The sequence below is a fragment of the Pogoniulus pusillus genome, chromosome 31 (genome assembly GCF_015220805.1).
Source record: "Pogoniulus pusillus isolate bPogPus1 chromosome 31, bPogPus1.pri, whole genome shotgun sequence".
Taxonomy (NCBI): domain Eukaryota; kingdom Metazoa; phylum Chordata; class Aves; order Piciformes; family Lybiidae; genus Pogoniulus; species Pogoniulus pusillus.
Window position 1 is genome coordinate 11,697,939 of NC_087294.1, and position 15,475 is coordinate 11,713,413.

At 42.2% G+C, this 15,475-nt stretch overlaps 1 protein-coding gene across 3 annotated transcripts in view; it reads left to right on the forward strand.

Moving 5' to 3' along the window:
- EPHA7 (EPH receptor A7) overlaps positions 1-15,475 on the forward strand; it is a 266,536-nt gene that overhangs the window by 211,839 nt on the left and 39,222 nt on the right. The window contains exons 17-18 of one of the 3 annotated variants that reach the window (XR_010307950.1): positions 3,051-3,725; positions 6,517-7,199. The gene's annotated coding sequence lies outside the window, so the exon portion shown is untranslated. Of the gene's footprint in view, positions 1-3,050; positions 7,925-15,475 lie in introns of those variants that run through there. The other 2 variants (XR_010307952.1, XR_010307951.1) reach the window with 2 other exon arrangements.

Consider the following 15,475-nt stretch of genomic DNA (forward strand, 5'->3'; position numbering starts at 1 on the left):
GGCCAGGATGCCGTTGCCTCTCCTGGCCACCTGGGCACACTTCTGGCTCATCTTCAGCTCCTCTCTACCACTACCCCCAGGTCCCTTTCTTCCTGGCTGCTCACAGCCACTATGTCCCCAGCCTGTAGCACTGCTTGGGGTTGTTGTGGCCAAAGTGCAGAACTCTGCACTTGGCCTTGTTAAATCTCACCCCATTCACCTTTGCCCACCCATCCAGCCTGGCAAGGTCCCTCTGCAGGGCTCTCCTACCCTTTTCTTGGTGTTATGTCACCGTGTTTACTTTTTTCTAACTTAACAAATATGTCTAGCTTAATACTATTATTTAATTAGCAAAACCAGTTTTGGGATGCTCAAGTAGACCCTTTCTTCACCTCCTTTGAATTATTATCATTCCTTGAAAGCAGGTAAGTGACTATTAGCTGTATAGTCTGTTCACTCGGATCTAAATTTAGCCTTTTCACACACACATGCAGTCACTCTTGCATTCATTGACTGAAAAGCAGTTACCTCTTCCATCTCTATAAAGTGAGGTGATACATTTTTCCCCTAAACCTATTAGGTCTCCTAAAAGAAACAATCTCTTGCCTGGCCGTGTTGGTTCATTGTCTGCTACATGCCTGTAAGGTTGGAGATGTGTTTTCTGAACCTTTTTCTGGCAAGTGATAGAATGGGAGGAAATGGCCTCTAGTTGCAGCAGGGAAGGTTTGGATTGGATAATTTCAAAGGTTTCTTCACTGGAAGGGTTGCAAAGCACTGCAACAGCCTAAGGGTGATGCTGAGGGACATGATTCAGTGGTGACTTGGAAGTGCAAGGTGAACAGTTGGACTCAATGGTCTTGAACACTCTTCCATCTGGAATGAATCTATGGTTCTATGATTTATATGAAAGGAAATTACTGAGATCTATAGGTTCTTTCTGTTCCCTTTGAGCTCAGGCTTTTGATCCAATTGTAGACATGTACTTAATCCCCACAGAATTAAGCCAAAACCTTGTCTTTTTGAGAACACTCTCCTCTCCTGGGAAGGAAAGGCTAGGCAAGGAAAACCAAGGCAAGGAATGGCAAAGGAAGAGAATGGAAGGATATACAAAGAAAGGCAAGGCAAGGCCAGGAAAGGAAAGGAAAGGAAAGGAAAGGAAAGGAAAGGAAAGGAAAGGAAAGGAAAGGAACAGGAAAGGAAAGGAGCAGGGAAGGGAAGGGAAGTAAAAATGTAAGGAAATAATGATACTTTGACCATTTAAAATATCAGAGCAGAATTAAATACCACCAAAATCAAGAGATACAGATGACTAGCAGAATGGCTGATTTTTTATAATGACATGATTAGATTCATTCAGTGCTACTGATCTCTTCAGATACATGTGTAGGTTTATTGATCACAAATCTGCCCCACTTTTATGCTAACAGATGCACAGCTATTAATATTGGAAAGAATCCACATACCCTATTTCAGAAAGATCAGACAAGCCAATTAAGGCTGACACGGCATCTTGCATGGAGGAATTGCTCTGTCCTCCTTACAAATGGTCAAAAAATATGCCAGAACCTGTGAAAAAAAATGTCAAGAACAAAAATAATTATGCCACACATCATAATCTTTTCATTCTTCTCTGCCATTTTAAGCCAAGTCTTTCTGAGATTGCACATTCAGTGTGGCAAACGCAGCTCTGCAAATGCACGACACCTGCTAACTTCTCTCCCTCCTTTCTCAAACTCCTCATTTACCAACCTATGTTAAGTGCTCCAGTGGGTTGACACAGCAAAATAAACACCAACAAATGCTCTTTACAAATGCACTAATAGCTCAATGCTATGAGCCAAGGTTATTAAACTGCATCCTAAGCGGTGTCTGGGCTATTTGGAGATATAAATAAATAATGAGGGGAATACAGGAAAACTGTGCTCAGAGGAGATTAGTACTCAGATTATTGGGGTTCAGACAGTGCCAGGACCTACATGGTGTAGAAAATGTACTATTTGTATGTTCCTTTTGCAAGATGAAACCTCAGATCTGGTAGCAGAATTACGCTGATGAAGAATAACGAAATGATGTACTTCATAAATAAATGATATCAAAGATCATAGCAAGTTTCTTGTTTGCTTTTGAGATTGTGGCCTATCTTACTCAGATAGGTTATTTTTGTTCAAATTGTTTTCATGTATGGTTCAAATACTTCCTTGGAGAGGGACCTGGGATTCCTGATGGATAAAAAATTATCCATGGGACAGCAATGTGGCCTTCTGGCCAAGAAGGCCAAGGGGATACTGGGGTGTATTAAGAAGAGTGTGTCCAGCAGATCAAGGGAGGTTCTCCTTCCCTTCTACTCTGCCCTGGTGAGACATCATCTTGAATACTGCATTCAATTTTGGGTTCCCCAGTTTAAGAGGGACAGGGATCTGCTGGAGAAAGTGCAGTGGAGGGCTATGAGGATGATTAGAAGACTGGAACACTGCCTGATGATGAGAGGCTAAGGGACCTGGGTTTTTTTAGTCTGGAGAAGACTGAGAGGGGATTTACTAAATGTTTAGAAACATCTGAGGGCTGGGGGTCAGGAGAGAGCGGGACAGGCTCTGCTCACTTGCTCCCTGTGATAGGACAAGGAGCAATGGGTGTAAGTTGCAGCAAAAGAGGTTCCACCTCAACACAAGGAAGAACTTCCTTACAGTAAGGGGCCCAGAGCCCTGGCACAGGCTCTCCAGAGAGGTTGTGGAGTCTCCTTCTCTGGAGCCTTTCAAAGCCTGTCTGGATGTGTTCCTCTGTGACCTGAGCTAGATTGTATGGTCCTGCTCTGGCAGGGGGGTGGTTGGACTTGATAATCTCTTTGAGTCTCTTCCATCCCCTGATATCCTGTGATCCTTCAGATGTTTAAATGGCAAAACATGTCATTGGCAAGAGAATTACTAGATTTTCACTGAGCAAACAACAAAATCCCCTATGAGAGAAACACAGGGCCTGTTTTTACTATAATTTTAGTCATTTAAATATTGGTGATATTCACTTGCTTTTCTTTTTTCTTTTCTTTTTTTTTTTTTTTCCCTTCTGATAACTAGGACAAACCTTAGAAATATGAAGGTAAGTGATTTCTCGGACTTCCAAACATCTGGGGATGCTCTTCCCATGAACGTCCTCTTTCTCTATAGGATATCTGAAGGATCTTACTCCTCCTTCCTGAAAGGGTAAGGATTTCAAATAATTTATCATGTGCTACAAGGTCAAAGAGACATTACAGAAATAATTCCCACGACACAGCTGCTGCAGTAACATTTTTAGAATGACAGCAGTGCCCTACATTGCTTTTTTCAATGACTGAACTTCTGAAATTCCTTGGGGTGATCAATGACATTGGTGTGGTAGAGGCTTTAAGACATCTGGATGTGTATTTAAGGAGGTAAGTAGATGAAGTGTAGCACCAACAAGGCTGGAGTGCTCGAAGTGGGGAGGTAAACGTAGGATGGCAAAGCTATAATCACAATACAGGAGATCAGGATTGTTCTCAGGAGGAAGGACAGAAGAGTTCCATACATCACAAGACAAATTAGAGATTGGCTTCTGAATTTCATCTGAAGTCTTCATTTGCCTAAGGCTGATAATATTAGTTTTAAGCCACAATAACCTGAAAAATATCTGAGAGAGGAATGAGAGACTGTGGCTAGAGTGGAATACCAGCTTGGGTGCAGATGCCGCCTCTGAAGTGCTTGTTGCAACGCTCAGCCCTGAAAACGACGGTAAGTGATTTTGCTCATACAGTTCATATTCCTGATTCATCTGATTTACTTAGCTCAAAAGATTATATATTCTCACAGCAGTGTGTTTTGTTTTGCTAGGAAGTGGAAGTAAAATAGAAAGAAGTAAAAGCAAGGGGAGCATGTAAGGCAAGATTGATTTTGGAGTCTGTAACGACAAGTTTATTGATTCTGACTCATGAAGTATGAAGTTATAGATTTCTGTGATGTTACAAAGCCAGCTAAAACAGCTACATAATGTCACACACTACTCAAGTATTGGTCAATTAGATTCTTGCTTTATATCTCTGGACTGTTTATGATACATTGTAGACATGATTTAACAGCTGGATCAACAACCTAGCTTTTCTTTTTCAGTAGCAAACAATGTTGTGTGCTCTACAGAAATACAGGGACAAAAGAGCTAAGTGATTCTCCTGAAGATAGGATTTTAATATCAAAATGAAGAAGAGAGATGGCAGTAGCACTTACACATGTTAAATGTAAATCACCCCCCATTGAATAAATAGATTGCTTTGGTAGAAATAAAAGTAACAATTCCACTGTTATTTCAGCAAGTTCTGCGTGGGCCAGCAATGTGCCCTGGTGGCCAGGGGAGCCAAAGGCATCCTGGGGTGCGTAAGGAAAAGTGTGGCCAGCAAGTCTAAGGAGGTTCTTCCCCACCTCTACTCTGCCCTGCTGAAACCACACCTGGGATACGCTGTCCAGTTTTGGGCTACTCAGTTCAGGAGAGACAGGGACCTGCTGGAAGGAGTCCACTGGAAAGCCATGAGGATGATTAGGGGACTTGAGCATCTGCCCTGTGAAGAGAGACTGAGAAACCTGAGGCAGTTTAGTCTGGAGAAGAGAAGACAGAGAGGATGGATGTCTATAAGTATCTGAGGGGTGGGTGTCACATGGAGGTGGCCAAGCTCTTTTTGGTGGCCAGCAGCAATAAGACAAGGAGCAATGGCTACAAACTGGACCATGGAAGATTTCACCTCAACATGAGGAGAAACTTCCTTACGGTGAAGGCAACAGAGCACTGGAACAGGCTGCCCAGAGAAGTTGTGGAGTTTCCTTCTCTGGAGACTTTCAAAACCCATCTGGATACATTCCTGTTTGGACTAACTTGGTGATCCTGCCTTGGCAGGGAGGTTGGACTCAATGACCTCTGGAGGTCCCTTCCAACTTCTAAAGGTCTGTGATTCTTGTACATACCAGTGATTTGTCTGGGAAGAGTAAATCTCAGGGACTGTTTGCCAGTGTGCCAGTCATGCCAGAACCAGATTAGTAAGAAATAAGTACAAACAAAACTCAAAAAACCCTTATGGAGAAAACAAAAGTGTTATGGGTGGTGTTTAGTCTTCTAGAAGTGTTTCAGTTAAGCACCATAGTAATAGATTTCTGAGAAAGAAGTCTTTCAGCTTGGCTTACCTACTGCTGTTAGAGTCAGCAGAGATGAAGAGAGTGATATTTAAGTTAAATAAGTTGTTTACTGTTTGCTTAATGTAGATTTCAAATGTTTGTCTTTTTCATTGACACTAGAGCTGGTCAGGCATGCAAATAGTAGCTAAGATGGATCAAAATTCTCATTCTTAGTTTGGCTTGGGGTGCAATAGGATCTATTGTCATAGAATCATAGAATCAACCAGGTGGGAAGAGACCTCAGAGATCATCCAGTCCAACCTATCACCCAGCCCTAGCCAGTCAACTAGACCATGGCACTAAGTGGCCTCATCCAGACTTTAAATTATGTCTTTTATTATGCTTGTATTTGACACTTCTAAAAGGTGTTATGAACGCAGGTATTTACTGTTTCTGTTACTATCTTTATAAGTGTGATTGCTGCAGAGAAAAGTGTTTTCAAGAGTAAATATTTTGTCTTAAAAGAGACATCTTTTTTTTTCCTATCTTTATCTAAAACAAAGATAGTGTCATTAGAAGAGTATAAGGCACCACAAACATGAAGGAATGAATCTTTGCAAGGTCTTAAGAACTCGATATGCATGATTGAGCATGTACCATGTTCAGCTTGCTAACATGAATCTGTCCAATGCGACCAAAGTTGCATGGTTGTATCAGTATCTAAACACTTAGAATCAGAGAATCAGAGAATCAACCAGGTTGGAAGAGACCTCTAAGACCATCCAGGCCAACCTAGCACCCAGCCCTATTCAATCTAATAGACCATGGCACTAAATGCCTCAGCCAGTCTTCTCTTCAACACCTCCAGCAACAGTGACTCCATCACCTCCCTGGGCAGCCCATTCCAATACCACTCTCTCTGGCAACAACTTCCTCTTAACATCCAGCCTAGACCTCCCACAGCACAACTTGAGACTGTGTCCCCTGTTCTTTTGCTGGTTGCCTGGCAGAAGAGACCAACCCCACCTGGCTACAGTCTCCCTTCAGTTCGTTGTAGACAGCAATGAGGTCTGCCCTGAGTCTCCTCTTCTGCAGGCTGCACACCCCCAGCTCCCTCAGCCTCTCCTCACAGGGCTCTCCTCCAGGCCTCTCACCAGCTTCGTCACCCTTCTCTGGACACCTTCCAGTATCTCAACACTTTTAACAACTTTTTACAACTGGACAAAAAATTACTTATGTCTCCCACTTATATAAAGTTCCATCTATTTCTAAAAATCTGTGTTGTAGCACTCACTATTGTCCTAGCCCTGGTCATGCACAGATGCAGACACACACAGTCCCCTAGATGCAAAAACCATAAGGAAGCATTTTAAATACAGAGAAATGCCAAACTGAAATAAAGCTTTTACTGTTACTCCTGTTTCAGGGTCGAACTTGAAGACATGAAGAGCTTGCAATTACTTAATTGGCATCCTTGTCTGATGGACTTGAGATTTGCATTAATCTCCAAATTACAGGAACAATCATGGGAAAATTCCTGATGGATCAGTCTAGCTGTCTCCAGGAGGACCTGCTAAGGAGATAGAAGGCCTTCTCTATCCAGATTTGTTTCTTGCAACAGCTAGGCTGTGTAAAGTGATTGTGTATCATGGCCAGAGCATGCATTGGGAGCCCAGATGCATCTGTGGGTCCTCCAGTTCAGAGATGGCCCAGATATCATTCTTGCCAGGTGCTGCATCTGCTCTGTTTATGGTCTAGCAGAATAAAGGAAATGAAACTCCATTTCAAGGAAATGAAACTCCAGAAGTAGCAATCAGTATAATTACATTCCAACTACTGCTTGAGGTGCAGGTGATAAGAAAATCAGTTTTGTTTACAAATACATTCCAAAAGTATTTTATTCAGCTGTGTGAACTCCACAGCTCTCAAAGTGAAGCTATCCATGCAAATTGCTTTCTGTTCAAATTGATTTATGTGATGATTCATAAACATACAAACAGATTTCCTGGCCCAGTGCAATCCCTCTTTTTAGGGTAAAAATAATGAGTATTTCCCAATAGGTTTTCTCACAATAATAAAGTGAAGAATTGCTATGGTTTTGTCAAGCAATCATGTGTCATTGGATTGACTAATTTGGAACAACAGGTTTTCTGGTTGTCTTAATTCAGATATAACAGAGTAAATGGAACACAGGAGTAAATCCACAATCTTCAAACATATGTTTTAGAAATGAGATCTGATCAGACACCTGTCTGATGTCCTTCAATGGATTAGAATGTATTAACTCCTATCTCTGTGTCTTATGTTTGCTTTGTTAGGCTTCAAAGGTCTTGGGCTGAAAGTCTCTGCTTCTGTAAAGTGTTCTTTCAAACTGATCAAAAACCCCAGCCCAACCAGCCAGCCAAACAAAGCATCTCAAAAACCAACCAACCAACCAACCAACCAACAAAAATCCCAGTGAGTTACTTTATGAGTAAATTCTATTCACTTAGTTCTTCAGTTAACAGAGTTGAGGTCCCTCTTGTTTTTCACTGCCATCTGAGGAACAAATGTACTGGAGAGCTGGGCAAGGAGGAATCCAGTGAGGTTCAACAAGCATAAGTGTGGAGTCCTGCACCTGGGAAGGAACAATAAACTGCACCTGTACAGGCTGTGAGGTGATCTGCTAGAGACCAGCCTTGTGGAGAAGGACCTGGGAGTCCTGGCGGACAGCAAGCTACCTATGGGACAGTAATGTGCTCGTGGCAAAGAAGGCCAATGGGATCCTGGGATTCATTGAGAAGAGTGTGTCCAGCAGATTGAGGGATGTTCTCCTTCCCCTCTACTTTGCCCTGGTGAGACCTCACTTAATTTATGGTATCCACTTCTGGGCTCCCCAGTCCAAGAGAGAGAGGAATCTGCTTGAGAGAGTCCAAAGGAGGGCTACAAGGATGATAAAGGAATTGGAGTACTGTCTTCTGAGGAAAGGCTGAGAGAGACCTGGGGCTACTTAGTTTGGAGAGGAGAAGATCGTGGTGAGGGGATCTGGTCAATATATATAAATAATCTTTTTCTTTTTCTTTTTCTTTTTCTTTTTCTTTTTCTTTTTCTTTTTCTTTTTCTTTTTCTTTTTGTTTTTCTCTTTCTTTTTCTCTTTCTCTTTCTCTTTCTCTTTCTCTTTCTCTTTCTCTTTCTCTTTCTCTTTCTCTTTCTTTTTATTTTCCTCTTTCTTTTTCCTTTTATTTTTTATTTTTCTTTTATTTTTCTCTTTCTTCTTTTTCTTTTTGTTTTTACTTTTTCTTTTTATCTTTTTCTTTTTCTTTTCCTTTTCCTGTTTCTTTTTTGCCCCTTTTTATTTCTTTCTCTTTCTCTTTCTCTTTCTCTTTCTCTTTCACTTTCTCTTTCTCTTTCTCTTTCTTCCTTTTTTTTTTTTTTTTAAACATCTCAGTAAGTTAAATAAATGTCATGGATCAGACCCACAGCTTGTGTAAATCAGCTCCACTCCATTGATTTTAGTTCAGATGAGAATCTGGCCCATTAATTTTTAAGTCAAACAACATAATCTGGTTTGCATGAAGTGTTACATGCAAGAATGAACTGGGAAACACGATGTGGGATCCCTACATTCAGCTTTTTAATTACTTTTCCATAATTCTACAAGGCAGAGATTATTATATTCAGAGGACAATGTTTGATCCTATTTGGTTAATTTGAATTACATTTAAAAGTTCCTACGGGAGGGTTTTGAATAAGAATGTCTGACACCACAACTGTGTTTACATCAATACTGGTAAAAACATTCAAGATATATATATATATAAGAGGCAAAAATAAACAAACCCTGTTTAAAAATCAAAATGCTTTTCAGCATCAAGCTGCACATATCTATTTACTGATTTTCTTCATACAACACTCAGGAGGTGAAATAAAAACCTGTCTCCAAATTACATAAGGGAGAACTCCAGAGAGGAGAAATGAGATTTCCGCTGCTGCAACAAAGTAATTTTCATGCAAGTATGGAACTTGGGAGTTTTGGGCTATTAGATGTTCTGCCCCTCTTCTAATTAACTGGAGGCTGGAGGATTTTTTTTTTCAGTCAGCAAAAGGGAAGAAAAAAAACCATTTCTTTCTCTTCCTCAGCACTTCTGCATTGCTCTCTCCATACATCTCTGTACCTCTTTTTCTAGGGGATTCCTCTTCCACCCCTGTACATCTTTTCCCTTTTCTTTTGCACACAAAATGTGTTTGTTTCTGGTGCATGATCAAAACTGAATGAATTCTTTCCTCTCTACATATACAGAAGAATCAAAATAAGAAGGCTGTGTAAGGAGTGGATGTGAGGAGGAAGTTGTTCAGCATGAGAGTGGTGAGAGCCTGGAAGGGGTTGCCCAGGGAGGTGGTTGAGGCCCCATCCCTGGAGGTGTTTAAGGCCAGGCTGGATGAAGCTGTGGGCAGCCTGATCTAGAGTAGAGTGTCCCTGCCTGTGGCAGGGAGGCTGGAACTAGATGATCTTTGTGGTCCCTTCCAACCCTGACTGATTCCACAATTGTATGAGTCTATGTTTCTATGATTCTATGACTAAGAGAATCATACAATCATAGAATCCTCAGGGTTGGAATTGCTATATATTTTTAAATGTTTAAGTCTTCTGTAGGTGGTACCTGTCTTACTATCACACAGAACTTTTAAATCCTGTTTTTAAAAAGAGAGTATACAAGACCTCATGCATGATTGTAAATTTGTACAGGGTGAGTGCCAAGAGGATGGAGCCAGGCTCTGCTCGTGATGCCCAGTGATAGAACAAGGGGCAATGGGTGGAAGTTGAGGGATGGAAAGTTCCATGGAAACATGAGGAAGAATTTTCTCCCTGTCAGGGTGACAGAACACTGGAAGAGGCTGCTCAGGGAGGCTGTGGAGTCTTCCTCTCCAAGAGCTGCCTGGATGAGTTCCTGTGTGATCTGCTCTAGGTGACCCTGCTCTGGCAGGAGAGCTGGATTGGACGAGCTTTCAAGGTCCCTTCCAGCCCCTGACATTCTGTGATTCTGTGTTTCTGTGAGTAGGAGCATGAGCACTTGAGAATGAATTTGTTCAAAGGTATGTTTTGTCAGACCTCCAGATCACTCCTTTTCTTGCACTTCACATCCACTTTAGCTTGCAACATTTGATGTAGGAACTTCACATACAGATTTTCATTTCCAGGTTATGTTTTCCTAACGTCAGATGATGGCAAGGAGAGTGCTTTATAATACAAGGCATGAGTGAATAATGCAGCACTCACCTATTCTGGCAGCTGCATCCTCCCAAATAGTTTTCAATATACAGGCTTATAATTAGCCAAAGATCACCATCATGCTCAGGCATGCCTCAAGAAGAATCATTAAAAGCCAGACTTCTATAAAACTTTGTCTGAATAGTGGAGTCTATAGGTACTTTGAAAGCAGTCTCAAATAAGCAAGTCAAAGCTCAGAAGAGCTGTCAAAATAACAGCAGGAAGAGGAGAAAAAAAAGGGGAATTGGAACCTCTGGAAATATTTTTAATGCCTGCAAGAATGTTATAACAATATGAAAGCTTTTTGTGAGCAAAGGTTCCTCAAGTTGATAATTTTCCACAAAGAATAAAAACAAAACAAATCAAAAAGAAACACATGAAAAAGAAAAGCACCCAACCAAAAAACATTGAGCATATGAGCTAGCATAGCTGGTGCCCAGGAACACATTGCGAGATCCTTTGAGTGCATGCATGCCCTGGTGTTCAACCAAGAAAAGTTTCATCTAGGGCAGCCAAGAACTATATTTCCCATCAGATTTGGAGATTACACAGGAACCTTAGGTGGTCAGATAAACAGAAAATGCTGTGCAGCTCTGCCAGCAGCCAGCAGGAAAATGCTGCCTAGAGGATCTCTATTAATAACACTTATTCTTTTATCGTGATTCAACAACAAAGATGAAACACACAATCTGCATCTGTGCAAGTATCTGTGCCCTGGATATCCAATATCATCATTTAATCAAGGAAGAAATTCTTTGGGTGGGATTCAATCTGAGACAAGACACCTAAATCATGGTGTCTATTTTAAGGTTTACCACCTGTAGACTACAAGACTGTATTACGCTCAACAGACATCTTGTCAGTACACTCAGTGAAGCTGAATGATTCTGCTAAGTTCATATTAGATTCCTAGATACGAGTAAAACACAGGTGTCTGGAGGGATTTTAGAAGCACTGGAATACCTAGTATCCAGCCAGGAAGATGATAATCCATAGGTCCATGCAACATCTACCAGCCTCTACAAATGCATCGGACACACAGTAATCTATTACTTAGTTTTAGCTGAGACATTTACTTATGCTGGCAGATCTAACAGGGTCCATGGGAGGCAGGATGCAGCAGTGGATGGAAGCCTGGTAGGGGCAAAACCATGGCTTTACAAATGCTAGTGGATGTTTGTATGCAGGAAAGCATGGAACCTTTCAGCTGGGTGTTGGCACGTTTGCCCATTTTTCACTTGTCATCATGCACAGTAGCGTTCCCACTAGTGACAGGAGCGCAGGGCAAGGAGAGCAATGCCAGTGTGCCTCATTATTTTGAGGAACAGCCCTATGAGTTTGTTCTTTGTCTCTATCACAATGTCTTCCCTAGTTGTGCATTCTTTTTGAGGTATATCATTCTTCCCCATTATTTTGACAAACAGCTCCATGATCTTGCTCTTTGTCTCCACCGCATTGCCTTTTCCGGTTATACATTTGCTTTTTGAGGTATGTCATCCCTCCCAGTCAATTAAAATTGTGTCAAGAAACCATTCTTCTAGAGGTCTATCATCCAGCCCCTCTGTTGGGATAGGAAACTAACACATGAATGAACCAGAAATTCATCAGGCCCTCCAAGACTAGGAATAAAAAGATCTACAAGTGTCAGCTAACTTTCCAGACACTCCTGTGCAGACATAACTGATGATGAATACAAGAGTATTGCTTATCCTAAACATGAACAACAACTTCTAGTCACTGCAAGGTTCAATTCTATGATTCTGTGATTCTATGATAAGTACATATTTAGGGGGTGGAGGAGGTGTGTGGGAGGGGAGGGATGGGGAGGAGGCATTCTTGTGGTTTGCATCACAGAATCATAGAATTAACCAGGTTGAAAAAGATTTTTGAGATCATGGGGTCCAACCTATCACCTAACACCTTCTAATTAACTAAACCTGGCACTTAGTGCCTCATCCAGTCTCCTTTTTAAACACCTCCAGGGACACTGACTCCACCATCTCCCTGGGCAGCTCATTCCAATGGCAAATCACTTTCCCTGTCAATCCATCTTATACCTCCCCTGGCATAACTTGAGACTGTGTCCCTTTGTTCCGTTGCTGGTTGCCTGGCAGAAGAGACCAACCACCACCTGGCTACAACCTCCCTTCAGGTAATTGTAGAGAGCAATGAGGTCTCACCTGAGCCTCCTCATCTCCAGGCTGAACACCTCCAGTTCCCTCAACCTCCCCTCCAGCTCCAGATTCCTTACTAGCCTTGCCACCCTCAGCCTCTCCTCATAGGGTTTGTGTTCCAGGCAACAAAGCTGGTGAGGGGCCTGGAGCACAGCCCTGTGAGAAGAGGCTGAGAGAGCTGGGGGTGTGCAGCCTGCAGAAGAGGAGGCTCAGGGTTGACTTCATTGCTGTCTACAACTACCTGAAGGGAGGCTGTAGCTGAGTAACAAGCAACTTTTAACTTCTCCAGTGAGATCTTGGAGGTCTCTTCCAACCTGGTTGATTCTAGGAATCTATGATTATTATGAAGTCAATTCTGAAAACAGTTGAATGACTTCAAGCAAACAGTTTAATTTAGTGTTTAATATGCATGGTTCTTCAGCATGAGAGTGGTGAGACCCTGGAATGGGTTGCCCAGGGAGGTGGTTGAGATCCTATCCCTGGAGGTGTTTAAGGCCAGGCTGGATGGGGCTCTGGCCAGCCTGATCTAGGGTAGGGTGTCCCTGGGCATGGCAGGGGGGTTGGAACTAGCTGATCCTTGTGGTGCCTTCCAACCCTGACTGATTCTATGATTCTATGATTCTATGATTCTATACTACTGTGCAAATGCTGTTAATTAAAGATATTTCATCTTTCTCTAGAAGGAAAATGCATAATCCTAAAGCACAGTGACTGAGAATGTCTATAATTCCTTTTCATGTTCTTGGTTTCAAAGTTGAAAAAATGGGATTCTTTTTGTCAGGTTCTGTTCTAAGTTAAAAGACATTGCAATTTAGAAAATATGAGCATTGCTTCAAAAGGAAAGGAAAAGCTGGGAGAAAAAGCCTAACATATCATACTATAATGCACTATGGTCTTAATACCACCAAAATAACACCAGAAGCCACTTGAGGATTCTCTGCTGAGCTGCAGAGGCTTGTTGAGCAATCACTAGACATTCAAATGGAACAAAGAAATCTCGTCTAAGACCATTTAAAAGGTTGTGAATTATTCTGTCTTTCATCTGACAGATTTGTCTTGGATATAGAATGCAGAAATTGATCTGAAAAATCACAGAACACTTCTTTACCTTTGGAAGTTACATATGTGCATATATGTTATACTTGTGTCTATATCTATATCTGAGTTGGGTCAAGTGTAACACTGAACTGTCCCCCTTGCTTGGCTTCCTTTTGCTACTGAGTTAGATTTTGGTGAACTCCAATGGTGCTATGTGATTTCTCAAGTATCATTTTGAGCTCTGTGGTAAAGGGTTGGACTTGATGATCTGTGAGGTCTCTTCCAATCCTAATAATACCGTGATAATGTGATCTTTGTTCAAGTACAAAGGGATGGAGGGGACAGATTTATCAAACAGATGACTTGAAAGTTCTCTAAGCCAGTGGGCTGACACTCTCATCTCAGACAAAACTTGGTCTTTGTTGTCAACTAAGTGAGATAATACTAAAGACAACATTTCAAGCAAATCACTTGGCACTGGTCTGCAACATCCTAGTCATTCCTTCTTCATCAATTCACATGCCATCATTCTGTCTTTAGCCTTGCTAGCTTATATGCTATAGGATGGCAATAGGAGAAGTTCCAGATGTACAGCTTCTCCTTTCCAGCCTAGAAAGCAGTCAAATATAGGGGAAAGCACTGCAGTTTCTTATTTCACTGCAAGCCATGATACAGCTATGCCCTTTGCACTTTAAAACATAGGTGTGTCACCCATGTTGCTAAGCATCCCATCACACAGAATCATAGAATATTAGGATCAACCAGGTTGGAAGAGACCTCCAAGATCATCCAGGACAACCTAGCACACAGCCCTAGCCAGTCAACCAGACCACAGCACTAAGTGCCTCATCCAGGCTTTTCTCGAACACCTCCAGAGACGGTGCCTCCACCACCTCCCTGGGCAGCCCATTCCAATGCCAATCACTCTCTCTGTGAAGAACTTCCTCCTAACATCCAGTCTAGACCTCCCTTGGCACAATTTGAGACTGTGTCCCCTTCTTCTGTTGCTGGTTGCCTGGGAGAAGAGACCAACCTCCACCTGGCTACAGCCTCCCTTCAGGTAGTTGTAGACAGCAATGAGGTCACCCCTGAGCCTCCTCTTCTCAAGGCTGCACACCCTCAGCCTCTCCTCACAGGGCTGTGCTCCAGGCCTCTCACCAGCTTTGTCATCCTTCTCTGGACACGTTCCAGTACCTCAACATCTCTCTTGAATTGAGGAGCCCAGAACTGGACACAATACTCAAGGTGTGGCCTGACCAGTGTTGAGTACCGGGAAAGAATAACCTCTCTTGTGCTAATGGCCACATTGTTCCTGATATAGGCCAGGATGCCATTGACTTTCTTGGCCAACTAGGCACACTGCTGGCCCATCTTCAGCTTACTATCTACCCCCAGGTCCCTTTCTTTCTGGCTGCTCTCCAGCCACTCAGTCCCCAGCCTGTAGCGCTGCTTGGGGTTGTTCTGGCTAAAGTGCAGAACCCTGCACTTGGCCTTGTTAAATCTCATCCCATTGGCCTCTGCCCACCCATCCAGCCTGTCAAGGTCCCTCTGCACGGCTCTCCGCCCTCCAACAGATCAACGCCTGCTCCTAGCTTGGTGTCATCTACAAATGTACTGATGCTGGACTCAATGCCCTCGACCAGATCATCAATAATGTTCAAGTAGTGTTCAGCATCAAAACTGGAGTTGGTCAGTAACATGTTGTAAATAGATAAGATAGCACATTACTTATCTAAAATAGAACCACATCTGTTCAATTAATTAAAGGAAAGGGTTTACAATTCAAAGTAGAGAGTCATTTTCATCAACATTCCTAATAATACAGTGATTTAAATGTCGAGGAAAGATTTATTTCTTTCCTTACAGCTGTGGGCAATGTTTTTACAAGGTAAGACATGAAAAAGGGCTATAAAGTGAGAATGGTG